At 48.2% G+C, this 12,678-nt stretch overlaps 1 long non-coding RNA gene across 1 annotated transcript; it reads left to right on the top strand.

Annotated features, from left to right (window-relative positions):
- The first annotated feature begins 6,721 nt into the window (after nucleotides 1–6,721).
- On the top strand, nucleotides 6,722–8,475 carry LOC103162397. The gene is made up of 3 exons (XR_003482220.2): nucleotides 6,722–6,998; nucleotides 7,481–7,588; nucleotides 7,782–8,475. It is a non-coding gene; the product is annotated as an uncharacterized LOC103162397 (long non-coding RNA).
- Nucleotides 8,476–12,678: the final 4,203 nt, after the last annotated feature.

The following is a 12,678-nucleotide window of genomic DNA, read 5'->3' as shown; positions in this document are numbered from 1 at the left end:
TTGATCTAGCCCTGAAGGGAAAGAAGTAGAGAAACAGGGACTTTGACTGAGCCAGTGTCCACCCAGGACCAGCACTGCTGGCCTCATGCCTCCCCTTAGTCAGGGAGTTGGGAGGCTGCGTGAGGATGACTGTCGGTCCTTCTGGTGAACTCTGTGACTCTGTCTGGTAAACTCTGAACCCAGGAACTCTGTGTTCCCTAGCAGAAACGGGGCAGAGCTATGGGCAGAAGTCAAAGGGACCCCACCTCAGCTAAGGGACATGAGTCAGCTCAGTACTCCTTAGGGTCTTAGGCCCAAGCTCAGACTGAGTCCTGGTTTTCCCGTGACGATGGACTAAATGGAACACACATCTCTTGCCCCCTCCTCCCACGTTTTATTCACAGTTCCCCCGCCCATTCCTGTCACAGACTGGAGTTCCAGAGTCCAGCACACCTCAGTGCCACACATGTTTTCATTTAGTAGAGCACCATTGGAGGATGACCTCATGGATTTAACCCATCCCTACCCAAGCCTTCATGAGGATTTACCCAGGGAGACTACCATGGCAAGGGCATTTGTGACAGAGATCTCCTTCACAAATCTCCACAAACACCCCCAGGCCTACCGAGCCTGTACCCCTGAGCCTGCCTCCTGAAGTGGTCATAGAATCAGAAGTGTTCCGAGTCCTCCCCTGAAGCTTGACAAGTACTGCAGGGCACAGTGTGTCGTGTGGTGGGGCTGAACAGAGGGCCTGGGGCCACATCCCCTCAGTCTCAGAAGAGACAGTCAGTCCCTCTAATTCTTTGCTAGGCTACAATTCATCTCACTCCTCCTCTGTTCTTGTCCCCAACCCCAAGGAAGCCCATAAATCAGGTGGCTTCGTCAATTCATTCTACAGGGCAGAGGCTACAGGCACTTCAGGCTGTGAGAGTGTGAGGGGTTCAGGGAGGACCAGACAGACATCTCCACCTTAGAAACACAGCTTCGCTGGTTGGATATGGGAAGCCAGATAGCTCAACACTCTTGATTTCATTTTATGCACTTGATCCCAAATGCCAGCTCTCTTTCTGGAGAGGAGATTGAGGCTTGGCATGGTTAAGGTGCTTACCAAGATCCTACAATCCCAAGTTAATGTTTGAAGAATAAAGGTGGGGAGCAGTGGCACTGGGTCTTGCACCCCCCCCCACACACACACACCATGGTGAGTGACCAGGAAGCATGACAGGCCATTTGGAATCAAGAACATCTTTGTGTCATCCACTCCCACCATCCAGGCAAAGGCCAACTCCAGAACAAGGTTGGTGATGGGCCAGACAGCCAATTCCTTGGAGGCTCAGCAAGGAGCAGCTGCCTGCTCCATTCCTGCTGCTTCTAGAGGCCACAGTGGTGGCCCTGGCTGTACACATTTTCCCAGGCTGAGGCGGCAAGTGGGGGGTCCTCAAGTGCAGACAAAGGAATAGCTCGGCCCTGCAAATGGCTTTGAAAATGGGGCTTTTGGGATTCCACTTGGCTGACATATGCTGCCCTGGCCCAGGCTTTGTCCCCCAGAGACATCCCCCAGCCCCTGCTGGCCAGCTGTGTCTCCCACTGCCGCCCACACCAAAGCCCTGACCACACGGAAATGGTTGCTCAGCCCAGAATTCCCCATCACACCCCTTCCCACACAGGGAGGAGCAGGAGCAACGACAATGGCAACAGAGACTCTGAGGGTTGACTCTCCACTGATGTGGGATTGTGGTCCACAGGCCTCACCCGGGCCCTTGTGAGCCAGGCAAGATGGTCAGAGAGGACTTTCATGTCATTTCCACCTCAAAAGAGAGCTCAGTTCTGAGACTGAGGGTGCTGTGACATCCACATTCTGCCTGGCAGTGTCAGGCCACCTCGGCAGAACCTGACAACGGTGACCAGAGAAGGTCCAGCCACCATTAGGCCAGCAGGCTCCCAATGGGTACCCCTAGCCACACACACTTTCCCCAAACTGCGGCACAGGCATCACATCAAGGACACCACTTTCTGGCCACTCTCTTTTAAACAACCTTTCCTAAAGCCAGTTTGTCCCCACAAATGCTGGTGCTTTCTAGTGTCCCATAAAATAAAGGTTCTGACCATCTCGAATCTGACTTTTTCCATTCCCCTAGGTTGTAAAATCCTCAGGCCACCAAACACAGGAATCCAAGGAAGGATCTGGCAAGAATCAAAGGAAGGAATACCTAATATAAGTGGTTCACCTTTGCAAAACCCCATTCCTCCTGCCTGACTGCCTACCTCCTCCCCGCCCACCCTCCCCTGCCCATCTCCCCATGCCCACCTCCCCCCCTCCTCCCCTTCCCTGCCCACCCTCCCCTATGCCCACTCCTGGCCTGTCCACCTGTCCCTACCTGCCCACATGCCCATCAATAGGCCTATCTTCAAGTTGGAACACACATATCTCCAGGACATCACACGTGTAGATAATCAAACTGGAAAGGGAAAGCACAATTTTTCATTGTTTTTAAATAAAAGTTCTGATTTAGCAGGTTGAATTTTTTTTTTAATTCTTATTATGTTGAGGCCTTCTCTTGAAAAAAAAAAAACAACTTTAAAAAAGGATTGTGATGGAGCATTTCTAAAACATAGGTCTAATAAAGAACCATTTCCAACATACCAGAAATCATATGCTTTTGTAAATATTTAAGGATGAAAAATTAGAAAACAAACAAACCTCTAGATGGCCATTTAAAAATACTTGGGAGGCTGGGAGGCCACATAGTCTTTACACTCCTCAGGCAGCCAGCTTGAAGAACAGCGGTCCCTTCGGCCACCCACCTTCTCCAAGGCATGAGGACTGGTGACAGACAAATGGGAAAGATTCCCGAGAGGAAGAGCACCCGGTGACCCCACCACAACCCCAGGCTCTACAGCAGAATGGGGTGGGGCCCCCCCCGATTCTTGCCAGATGTGGGGGCTTCCCACAGGAAGAAAGTGACCTCAGCCCTGGCTGAGTCCTGTAGAAAGAAATCCGAGTGTTAATTCCACGAGCAAGGAAGTTGAGTGAGCCCATGAGAGACACTGCTATGAAGCCCTTGGTAAGTGGGTATTCTCCTATGTTGGCCTCTACTTGGGAAAATCTGAATGGGAAGCTAGAGAAGCCCATCCTGGGGAAGGGACAGAGAGAAGGTGACAACAGATGGAGAACACAGGTAATTTCCTGTGGGCCAGGCAAGCTTCAGGGAGGACCTGGTTTTGACAAGGACTCTAGCTAAGATGATTCCCTGCCAGAGACAAGGCAACTCCAGCAAATAGGATGGAAGTGGCCCAGAAAGAAGAGCAAGGTAGACTATGTCAGTGAGACTGTGTCTCCCATGCCAAGAAAAGGCACTGCAGAGGACCTTGAAAGATCCACACACATACACAAAAATACATTTCAAAATATGAAGCCAATATTTCTACCTGGGGACTTATGGTCCCTATGGCTACACACTGCAACCAAACAGACAGGAGGATGTCCATTCTTCTCTGTCCCCACTCCAAGTAGCCAGGACTGCAGTCAGTAGAAAAGAAGAAGAAGAGAAATAGTAAGAAGCCCCTGACAGTCCCCTCTGCTGCTTCGAGCTCAACTGGGGCCAGAGGGTCAGTGGAAGCTTTCCTATTAGCCTGGGCTGGGGTTTTTAACAGTTTGGCACTGTAGGGCAACTCAGGAAAGGGCTGGGAGGGACTTTTGTGTTGCCCATGATTGAGATGGTGAGTCCTAATTCATAGAGCGACAGTATTTGAGGTAGTGAGAAGCTCATGGGAGTGCGATCAGTGCCCTTTCATCTGGAGAGTGCCCTTGAAGAGTTCTGTATACCTGAAAGTGGCCCTCTTATCAGATCTGAATCTGCCTGCAAATTGATCTTGGCCTTCCCAGCCTCCCCCCAACCAACAAGAAATTAATTTCTGTGGTTTATAAGAAACTCAATTTATTTCTTTATGATCCAAACGAACCAACATTGAAGGACCTCTTAAAGCTGAGCCATTGTCCAAGCTTGAGGAAAGGCCACATTAAGTGAAGACAGCCTTCTTGTTATTTCCCTCTCGTTTCCCATAGGATCAGACACACCATAACCAAATGGGAGCAGACACGGTGAGCAAATCCTGTTGGGGTCCAGATAAGGTGCCCATGGAAATAATGCCCCTGTGTGATGGAGGGCCAAAGAGCAGGCATGACAGTCACAGGGAATGATAGCATGCAGAGTTGGGGACAGGACACCAATATCTCATACGCATTGACCAACAGTGAGTGATGAGACCAGTTTGTGGGCAGACCACAGAATGTTTCTTTGGTGTTCCTGGCCTAAGGGTAATGCAGTAGCCCCCAGCATTATCATAGGGACAGAAACACATTTAGAGGGCAGTCTGGCTCAGTGCCAGGAGTTTGGCTCTATATGCTGTAAAAATTCTGAAGCAAGAGTGGGGTTTTGAGTGATTGCAGGCTTACAGTACCAAACAGAAGTACAGAGGAGGAAGGGAGGCTGCCTGTATCCAGGGACACATCCTCATAATGCTTCAGGCTATAAAGACCCCAGACCCGGCTGCCTAGGGGCAAGTAGGCACAAGTAAGGGCAAGCATCCCACAGAGTCTTTGCAGTAATCCTGGGCTTACCTCTACCTCTGCATCTTGGTGTCCCTGCTCTGGGGATGCACATGGCAGCCTGCACCCTGGCCAGTTGTATAATTCTTTTTTATCCCCTTTCTATTTGACTTCGGGACCAGTGCACATGTACACACACACGCGCACACACACACCAGTTCTCATGGCTCCCAGGAACTCTAAGTACTAAGTAATAGTGTTACCAGCTCTAGTAAATGCTCGTCCCTGAGGTTTACACTAAGTCATCTGTCTACTGTCTCCCCGCCCCCCCCCCACACACACACATTAGGTGTCTTTTTTGTTTCTCTGTCACAGGGTAAGCAGGAAGGACAAAATTCCTATGTGGGAATTAAAACTCTCCCCCACTGGCCCCAGTGCACTATGAGAAAGAGTTGGGGTGCTTTCACTCACTGGCTCCTTACAACCCCCCTCTTTCATTTAGAACCTACTCCTTAGCCCATGCATTGTGACTTCTGCCCCTCCCCTGGGGCTGGGGGCATGACAGGCAGTGCTCACAAAGAGGCCAATGGTATTAGTCAGCTTGGTTGTCACAGCAGGCTACCACAGACTGGCGGCTCAAACAGCAGATGTTTGTTTTCTCACAGTCTGGAGCTGGATGTCTAATCAAGGTGGCAGTAGGGTCAGTTTGTGGTGATGCCTGACTCGCAGGTGGCTGGCTGCTCACTGGTCCCTCATGATGCCTTTCCTCTGTGAACATACAGTGAGAAATCTCTGTGGTATTAAAGACCTCAGCCTGTGACCTCATTGCCTCTGTAAAGGCTCTATCATGGAGTACAGTTGCACTGGGGATGCTCAACTTCAACTTCACACAATCCCCCAACTCGTCCCTCAGCCGCTCTCAGTGCAAAGCCATGGTACCAATGAGTGCCATCAAAAGTCATCCTTGAGAAGAGCTTGACATGTGTTCTGAGAGCTTCCACGTCCTTCCTTGATTCTCACTCAGTCTGGGGAAGCAAGTGTTGCTTCTAGCAATTTCCTCACCATCTCCTTACTCCTCACACAATTCCCTCAGCTCTGACCTGCAGCTCACACCTCTTTCCAGTACCCAGCATGAGTATCGCATTCTCAATAAAGCCAAAATCCTCCCTATCTCTGCTGAGAGATGCTATGCATTCTGGGCACTGTGGCATTCATGGGCCAACAGGACACTACTAGGTCATTGTCAGCAAACAATTCAGCAGCCATAGGTGGGAGGTGTGGGACAGAGATCCATGGCAATTACTTTTCTCTGGTCCTACATGGGGGCAGGAAGGATCTGTTCATAGGCACTGCAGCATGTGGATATGCAATGTGGGCATCTTAATGCATGTGTCAAATGTAGCTGCTTCTGCTATGCTAGAATTCCCCAGTGCATTCCAAACAACTAAGACGAGAGGATGGAGGTGGAGGCTCGGGGCTAAAAGGGCACCAGGGGAGACTGAAAGGTGCCTCCCACCTTAAGACATTGATGGCCTATAGGGAGTCAGACACGTAATTAGCCAACCATAGTACAGTTGAAGTGCCCAGATTAAATTATGTATCAGATGCTTCTGGCTCCCTAGAAGAGATACATTTATTCTGCCTTGGAAGTGGGGGTACAATAGAGAGAAGAAAGCTGGGACTCATAAGGTAGCAAGATGGAAAGGTATTGCCTGAGGTCAACAGCACAGTCCAGCAGACATCATCAGACTTGGGTGCTGGGCCAGTGCTCTGTCCCTCCAAGCTTTGGGATGCTCCATGCCCTGCCTCCTCTCTGGTGACTCTGATGCTTAGCATCCTGGGAGAAGATGCTGGTAGTGCCTCTCCAGGGCCCTGGTCTGGGTCTCTGGAATTGAATCAGGTGGCTAATGCCTTCTGTGTGCTAAAGCCTCCTGTGCAGTGTGGCAGGCGCTGGCAAGGAGGGCAAGGGTGCACCTGGACCAGTCTCCAAGCAGACAGGAAGTGATGCCTCCCGGGCTCATCTCAGCAGCTGTTGCTGGCTTGGCATGGTTCAGACAAACAGGCAGATGTCCTCAGGGCGACCTTCCTGACTCAGAGAGTTTGGGAACTGAGGTATTCACTCCCTGGGGTGGAGGGGGTAGGCAAGGACAGGACACAAGCTGCTGACTCATTTCTTCTCACTGCCTCCCTGTTGTTAAGGCCTCGAAGAGAACCAGGAGACGAAGGCACTGTCTCGGGATGAGCTCCATGACAGAAAGATGCTCTTCTCCATCCGAAGATGGCAGCAGATGGTGAACAGTGCCATGCATTCAGGACACAGAGGTCTTTACAACACACTGACAAACTGCCAGGCTGCCACAATGGAAAATTCTACATGTAATCTCACTGGACTGTAGTCAAAGACAAGTACACCAAAAATACCACTAAAAGTTACCTTCAGACAGTGTGCATAAGATATATATGAAAACATGTGAGTATTCTGTTCCGACTTGGGTCTCGTTGCTACCATAGCTCATTATTATCTGAAAACATTCCATAATCTATAAACAAAATGAAATTTGTAACCCTTTTGGTCTTAAGCATTTCAGATAAGGAATTATTATATAACTCATCCTCAGGGCTAGCTTCATGTAACTGTCTGTGTGTAGGAGGCTCCACCTCTGTTTAGGGCAAGAACTTCTAGGCCTGCCTCCCAAGCCCTTGTGATCTCTGCTCTATTGCCAGCAGCCCAGACTGGGCTAGGGCTGCTAGCATGGAGAATTGAGGCTATCATGTTGGATTCTCCCTGTGCCATCACAGAAGCTCTCTAAGTGACTCTGATCATGACATCTGGTTTAGCAATAGCCCCAGGACTGGGAACAAACCTGCCAGGAATCTAGCCTGTGTTAGGTTTTCAGGGAGCAATCACCACTGGAAAAACATGACGTTGATTCCAAGTCTTTCCTTCTACAGTCCCTCACTGCCCCTCACACTTCCTCCTGGTGGGGACAGCAATAACTTTGGAATGTGGACAAGGAGCAAGCTGCCTGCCATCCCCCCAACCCCAGGCAGGGTCATATGGTAAGTTCTTCCCCAGAGCCTGTTTTTTTTTTTTTTTTTTTTTTTTTTCATGTAGTATTCACAAGGGTTGGAAGCTGTGGGGGCTGCAAGGATTAAGCTGAGACTGTGCAAAACAAGCTTTAGCAGTCTAGTGTATTACTGGTATCAAAAAGTGGTTTTGTTGTTGTTTACAGTTCTTTTTATCTTGTTATAGACTAAAGAACGCCCTGCCTTTGTCTGAATTCTGCTAATACCCTGTTACTACTATGGTCCTGAAGGATCACAGCCACCTGGGACCTCATTAGAAAAGCAGACCCCTGTCCTTGCCCCAGAGCCACGCAATCTGGGACTGCACTTCATCAATGCTCCCATGTGATTCACGGGAGGGCATGAATGTTTGAGACACACAACTCCTGGTGCACATGGCTGACCTCTGGCTCTGCCTTGTCCCTTCCTAATCCCAGTCAGGACAATTCTGTCAAAAGCACAGCCAAGTCCATCTTGATAGATTTATTCAGAGTCTACAGAAGGCTTACCATTTGACCAGGGTAGACTAGGCAAGGAACATCAGCAATGTGAATGATATGCTGTAGCGGGGAATGAGAGAAGCTCGGGGAAGCAGTCCTAGTGAGAGGTCAGGGGTCAGAGCAGATGTGAAGGGAGGCTGTACAACGTACTTATATCTAAGCTTAGTCAACTTGACCACCATATAGATACCATAGGTGAGACGGGAGTGGGAGGAAAGACAGCCCTAAGGCTTCTATTTTGGAGTAATAGGCTGGCACTACTTTTCTAAAAGCAAGGCAGGACAGATGGAGGAGGAAGAGAAGAATCAGGGCAAATAAAGAGTGCCTTCCATTTGGGGTTTCTGTTTCAATGGGATATCAATTAAAGGTTTTTAATAAGAAGAGTGAGGTTCTTGTGGCATTTAATTCACATCTCTTTGTGGAACTTACTACTTTGTGGAGTGCTGAGGGGCTTTGGAGTTAAAATGCCAGAGCTTCGAATCTGAGCTCTCCTGCTTACCAGCTGGGTACAAGTTGATCGGCTTTGGAGCCTCCACTAGAATATCTGCGCACTTGTCTGTTACCACTGGAATATCTGCACACTTGCCCATCTCCACTGGAATATTGGCACACTTGTCTGTCTCCACTGGGATGTCTGCACCCTTGTCTGTCTGTCTCCACTGGAATATCGGCACATTCGCCTGTCTCAGAAGGCTGCAGTGAGGCTTAAGTGAATGGATTCACAATGAACTCTCCACAAACATGTCTGGTATGTGATGAGCATCCAATAAGTAGAGGGCATTGTGACAGTCACCTGTTTTCCTCCCTTCCCAATGGAATGCTGGGGTCCTTAGGGACAGAGGCAACTACAGCAAAAGCCTTTGTGTCAACTAGCACAGCAAAGGTACATGATATGGAGACCATAGAGACCAAAACAGATGTGGTTCATTAAGGGAGGCCCCCGGAGACCAGCATGGTATCAGATGAATACAGATGCCGGGCCCCTTTACAAATGTTCTTCCCTTCCCGGCTCCCTTTCCCCCAGTCACAGCTTACTTCTAGGTAATGAGAATCTGCACTCATGTTTCTTGCAGTCGAAGCTCATCTATGGATTACTCTACCAACTGAAACCCCCTCTCAGGAAAATCTACTCTCTCCAGAGGTTGGTACTGTCCCTCTGTGCCCAAGGAAAAACCACCTCTGAAGACTCTGACATTCTTTTGGCCAAGATTATCTGTGTGACCACAGCAGTATGCCGATCACTGCTCTCTACAGAGGTTAGGCACCAAGCTGAGTTTCAGTAAAGCCAGATCCATGCTGGCTCTGGAGACTGTCAGCGAAGAGGCTGGAAAGACAGCAGACACTAGTAGCTTAGAATGTGTGTGCCATCAGAAGTCAACAGAGGGAGTTGAGAAGAGATGGTGCACCCTCAGGCCCGGTGTACCCACCCATCTGGGGCCCAGCTTAGAGTCAACAGAGCTGAGGGGGTTGAGGTCAGGACTCAGACACACCCACAAAAGGGAGCTGAGAATCAGGCACCAGTCTCATTCAGGTGGTGACTCAGGTTGATTCCCTAGTCTTGGGGCCCAAGCTACCAACTAAGTATTCCCCATCATCCACTTAACTTTCCCCTTTGATAGGCCGATAGACCAAAGAGCAGCCAAGTGCAGCTTGTTGAACACACAAGCTTAGTGAGGTTATTTAAGGTAACATGGATGACCTTTGGGAGTTGCATCACTGAAAAGTCCAGTAAAGGTGATTCATAGGCTATACTACCAAGAAGTCCCCCACCCAGTCACACTTCTTCTATAGCATCCCAAGACCACGTGTAGCTGGAGCAGGAAAGAGAATGCTAAGCACTTTGTTCACCACAGGTCTAGCTACCACAGTATTGTCATGCTTACTTCACAGCCAGCCGAAGGCCAAAGTCGTAAGTCACTCAGCTCTCTGCTTATAATGGTCATGTCAAGCCCAATGGCAAAGTCATGTGCATGCCTCAATCAGGCATCTCCCTTAGTCATCTTAGCACCAGCAGCCTGTATTGTCTGTAGGAGGAGATGCCATAGGCTCTTTAGGGACACTCGGACAGGTGAAGGTGCCCGCATCAAATGCGCTTGTCTTGAGGCCAGTTGGATCTATTTATGATTTCTTTAAGGGTGCACTGAGAACAGGATGTGAATTGAGGGGCTCCTTGAAGAACCCCACTTTGCAGTCTCAGATACATGGCTAAAATGGGTTCATAGTCTGCTGGTTTGTGGTGTGGCACCCACTGAAGTACAATCCTTCAACTTGGAGCTACTGAGCTGTGACTTCCTGTTTGTGTGCTAGGTATGTGTCCACAGGTCACCATTCTAGGTGACAGAGACAAGCTGGTTTGTAAAACAATCACATATGAACATCCCAGGTAGCTGAGGACATGACTTATGTACCACCAGGCACCAATTGTCAGCCACAAGTCAAGAGTGCCATGTGGGCCATTTTTCATTGCCCATTCATTGCCCAGGCAGTCTACGGAAGTAAAATTGGAGTGTTAGTAGGATGCCAGATTTAGCCCCCTTGCAACTGTTGAGTGTTAGAGATTGAAAGAGCTCAAGGGAATTCCAACTCTTTTCTATGTAATGAGCTATGTGTTTGTATGTATGTACCAGTATATGTATGTACACATGTAAGTGTGGATATGTATACATGTGTAAGTCTACAAATGCATGCATCTTGTTCTTGCTGCCTTTCCTTTGTAGTTCAGAATCACTTCTTCATTTGAAGGAATTTGCTTTTAGTAAGGTACAATATGGAAGTTCAAAACTGCCCTAAAAGTTTCCCATCCCACACCACCCCCAATCACTGGCAAGATACCAATCCATTTTGGGGGGCTGTTTTGTTAATTAATATAAGGGGCTTTCTAGAGTAATATGTAAAACAAAAAACAACATCCTTTTACCAGTGCCCCATTTCTTTTGCTTTCAATCCTTCAGAGTGTAGGTGAGTTTTGGAATGTTCTGCTCAGTGCCATGCTCCACCAGGCCTCCACCAGGCCTCCAGGCCACACTGGGGCTCCGGACTCTTGGAAGGAAAGTAAACCACTGGACTTTAAAAGCAGAAATGAAATGAGGGAATTTCAACCCACACTAAAGAGTCCCACATGTTCTGAATGTCCACATCATTTTGCTGTTTTAAACATTTTCTTCTTATTATAAAAGCCATACATGCTCTCTGAATATCATTAAGAATATAAAGACAAAATAATCACCTTTCTACAATCCAGGGAGAACCCTTATCATTTCCTCCCCCTGTGCTGGGAATTGAATCCCAGACCTCAGGTATTCTGGGTAAATTCTCTACTGCTGAATTATGTGCCCAGTCCTCTTTTCTTTAGGAAAAGAAAAGAATTTCTCTAAGATGCCCAGGCTGGTCTGGAACTTGGGATTCTCTGCCTCAGACCTCTGAGGAGCTGGGGCTGCAGTCTATACCATCAGCCGATACCCAGCTCAATTTGGAGTATACCTTTACATCTTTTACTTTAGTAATAAAACTTAAATCATAGCACCCTGCCTACATTACTAAATATTTTTTATATTGTTACATATTGAAAATTATGCAGTTCATGATGGGGAAGGGACATTTGTTTGACCAACCTTGTACTGTCACAGCCTTGTACTGCAAAGACTTTCTGGCCTTTTCCAATTTTTAGGAGTCACTAGTATTAGTTCAAACACTACTTTTTCTGTTCAGTAAATTGAGATTCAGTTTCTGTTGCTTTCAACTAAGAATCCTGATGGATACACCCAGTCCAGCTGTTCCCAGCAGTCACCATTCGAGAGTGTGGTATGGTGAGCAATGGCACAATTTTGTGCATTGCCTGATTAGTTCCTTGTCACTAGTCTTAGGAAGCAGGATTCCTGGATTATAGCCTTCACAAGTGTGGGCTTAGCTAGGGGAGCACACATTGTGCATGAGCTTCCATGTTGCTATGAGGAGAGCCCAGAATAAAGTGCTGAATGTGAAGCTTGGAGTTTTACATACAGCAGTCTCCAGTGTCACTGCCCCCCCTCAAGGACATGGGGTTAGAACTATCACACAGATGAGAAGAATAGATCAGTAAGCTGGGCCTCTTGTCCCCACTCACAGAACTGAGAAATTGCAAAATTCCTTGAGATTTAGCTGGATGCTCTGTTACTCTGTCCCTACCAATACAATCACTCCACTCTTCCCCTCCAGGCTCATGATGGGCCATGTCACAGGCTCCTATTGAGTTCATCCAAGGGGACACATCAAGAAGAAAACAGAAACATGAGGACACAGTATTGAGTTCTCATCCTTCTCCCTGGAAGGCCCTCTGCTTAGCTGAGTGTGTCAAATATCAACCTTATTCTCATCTAGGTTGGAGTTTCTCCCTACAATTTCCTTCAGGTCTAAGAACAGCAAAGGCTCCATGAAGCATGGCCTTTCATGGTCTTTTCTATGGTCTTTTCCCCATGCTATTGCCTCCATCTCTTCTCTGTTGGTATACTCACGATAGAGTGAGACTGCCTAGAGCTGAAGTGCACATTTTCCCATCACCAATATTGCACACACCAATTCCAGTGAGAGTGCACTTCGAAGAGCTCT

Source organism: Cricetulus griseus, chromosome 2 (assembly GCF_003668045.3).
Source record: "Cricetulus griseus strain 17A/GY chromosome 2, alternate assembly CriGri-PICRH-1.0, whole genome shotgun sequence".
NCBI lineage: Eukaryota > Metazoa > Chordata > Mammalia > Rodentia > Cricetidae > Cricetulus > Cricetulus griseus.
The sequence above is the reverse complement of the archived record's forward strand: the minus strand, read 5'-3'. Positions and strand labels throughout refer to the sequence as shown.